Source organism: Limulus polyphemus, unplaced genomic scaffold, assembly GCF_000517525.1.
Source record: "Limulus polyphemus unplaced genomic scaffold, Limulus_polyphemus-2.1.2 Scaffold24, whole genome shotgun sequence".
Taxonomy (NCBI): domain Eukaryota; kingdom Metazoa; phylum Arthropoda; class Merostomata; order Xiphosura; family Limulidae; genus Limulus; species Limulus polyphemus.
The window spans coordinates 630003-633413 of record NW_013665634.1 but is presented as its reverse complement, the minus strand read 5'-3'; positions in this window follow the sequence as shown (position 1 = coordinate 633413).

Sequence of the window (3411 nt, the reverse complement as noted above, 5' to 3'; positions counted from 1 at the left end):
GCTGTAGGATTTTTATTGCTTCGTGAATTTGAAGAGTTGTGAAGTCGTTAAATCGGCGGTTTACTTTGGTGTTTACCAAATTACCAATTCACACAACATTCAGCCTTGATAATGGATGCAGAATGCATTCGAAACGCGTCGGCCAACTCATCACTAACTACAACTTTTACCCGTTGTTCTAATATATATCATGCTTGTATGTTAAACATTTCGATAGAGATATTCTCTTCCACGTTTTTTTGTTTGATTACCGTTTCAGCAACCATCTCCATAACATCAGTTGCGCGCCATGTTAGACATTAATATTGTCACAACAGCACTATGAAGACCGTGTAACACAATTCAAAACAATATTATTCCCATGAAGGTCAACTATATCTTCAACAAACCGTTATTCTTAAATTTTAGATTGTATTATTGTTCCTGTAGAGTTTTTGTTTGAAGTGTAATATCTAAATATTCTCCAAAAAATAGTTCTCCTTTTCAACTTATTTTAGCCCTCACAAAGGCTGAAGAGCTATTATTTATTCTCATATTAAAACAGTTAAATTAACAAAATAAACTGACGCCACTCTTACTTTTTATAACTGTCAATATCATCTTTATTTAAACTACACATCCCGATCAGTAAATATGTGCTGGTGGTTATGACGCTGCACTCGCAATCTGGGGGTCGCGGGTTCGAATCCCTGTCACCGAACATGCTCTACCTTTCAACTATGGTGACGTTATAATGTTGACGATTAATCTCATCATGCGTTGGTTAAAGAGTAGTCCAAGAGTTGACGGTGGGGGTGAATAGCTGCCTTCATTCTACTCTACTGCTAAATTAAGGACGGCTAGTGCAGATAGTCCCTTCAGTAGCTTTGCGTATAATTCAAAACAAACCAATCAGAAAATTAACTGTTTTACTTCACATCTCATCACAACTGAGTAGTATGTAGTAAAGAGGCTTCCTATATAATAAAAAAGTTTTTGACAAATTGAAATCGCTGTACATGAGATATCTTATATTTTATTTCGAAATATGTTAGATGTAAATAGCTTTTGTATTTGTAAAGAGTTTTAGTACAATAAAATATTGTAGGTTTATATCGTTTCATAATTGATTATTATTCCTTTATTAACTTGATAATTTTTGATATTGGTAAATGAGCAGTTATATAACTTATATTTTCAAATAAAATAAATCACGAATTACACAAGTATTAGCAGTTAAAAAGAGACAAATGTATTAATACCTCCATAATAGTGATCAGGATTGTGAACACCTAACAAACGTTCATTTCCTGCATTTTCAGCCCTTCCCCATTGTTGCTCACACGTAAGCTTCAATGCTTATAACGCTGTATTATCACTGTAGAGAGTTTAGATAGCCTTTTGTGCTGCTTTGCGATTAAACCGAAACTAACTTTTTTGTATATTTTAAAAGAAACTTCATATTTGATGACCTAACTTCAAGTACACCTAGTTTCACGCATCAAAAGTGTGCAATTCCATTTCATAGCTAAGTTCCGCAAAAATATAAATTTCTTCTTTCAAAACATAAATTGTTCAGTATTATTAATAGCCCATACAAATGAACAATCCTAGAGCCAGTTCTTTAAGAAAAACTTAAAATATTGCAAAGTTTAAAGTAAAATAAGAAATACTACAGTGAAAGACTAAAATATTACTATTTTTTGTGAAGCACGATGATTAAGTTTGCAAACAAAAGCAAGATCTCAATTTTTCATTCCTTAATTCTAGCATCAACTGGTATTCTAGAAAACTTGTTAGGCTTACATGATTCATATTTTATACATTGTCTTGACTGTTTATTTGGTTGGTTCATAACTTATAGTGAATGCACGTAAATTTATTACTTAGAAATTATAATTATTTCATTAATTACGCTATCGGTTTAACTTTTTTGGGGTTTTCAAACACGCTCTAAATTGATTTCAGTTTCAAACTTACATTCAAGAATTTTAAAAAGTGTCTTGATAATAACTAACAGGTTCGGTTGGATACAATTAGAACAGAAAACTGGTTTAAGTTTTTGCTATTATACTCTCACCTCGTAACAGGTTTTAAGGTGTAATGTACTATATAATTTATAAATTATTTATTAAAATGTCCGTGTTCCTACGTCTTATTTACTTCTAGGTGTGTCAAACATCATTAGTGCATTTTATAAAAATAAGAAACTGTGTGCTCCTATTTAAGTTGTTTGTTAAAAGCGAGACTTATACAAAGTGATTACAATTTTTTTAAATTATTAAATCATAAAAAGTACTTGTCCTAGAGAAACTATATATTACCAGATATCCATTGATGCTCATAAGTTTTGTCTATAAAAGTTTGGAAATGATACACGGTGTTTCCGAAACTGTCGTAGAGGATTTTCAATACACTTTCTGGCGTTCTTAGTTTGCACATATTGTATATCTGTAATTGAAGGTACTGTAAGCATAGAAGCACAGTTGTAACAAACAGTTGTAAACTCCTGATCTGTATGTATCAATCATTATGTACACCTGATGGTATTAGTTTAACCTGGTGAAACGCCGTGAGTTATAAACATAACTCCTGATCTGTATGTATCAATCATTATGTACACCTGATGGTATTAGTTTAACCTGGTGAAACGCCATGAGTTATAAACATAACTCCTGATCTGTATGTATCAATCATTATGTACACCTGATGGTATTAGTTTAACCTGGTGAAACGCCGTGAGTTATAAACATAACTCCTGATCTGTATGTATCAGTCATTATGTACATCTGATGGTATTAGGTTAACCTGGTGAAACGTCGTGATTTATAAACATAACTCCTGATCTGTATGTATCAGTCTTTATGTACACCTTATGGTATTAGGTTAATCTGGTGAAACGTTGTGATTTATAAACAAATATTAGTCATCATCTACACCTGATGGTATTAGGTTAACCTGGTAAAACGTTGTGAGTTATAAAAAGTCCTGTTCTGTATGTATCAGTCATTATCTTCTGATGGTATTAGGTTAACCTGGTGAAACGTTGTGAGATATAAACATAACTCCTGCTCTGTGTATATCAGTCATTATCTACACTTGATGATATTAGGCTAATCTGGTGAAACGTCGTGATTTACAGACACAATTTCTGGTCTGTATGATGTTTCATTATCTTCGCCTGATGATATTAGGTTAACTTGCTGAAATGTCGTGATATATAGACACTACGTCTGCTCTGTATGATGTGTCGTTATCTTCGCCTGATGATGATGTCAAGTTACCATAATGAAATCTGCTTTGTTGAAGTTATATATACATTTGTTTTGGTTTGTTTTTTTTTGTGCCAGACATAAACCGTTTCGTTACAGCTTTTGACTTACAGAAAACTAAAACAACCGCAATGTGTCAATCAAATCGTCGTCAAACTAC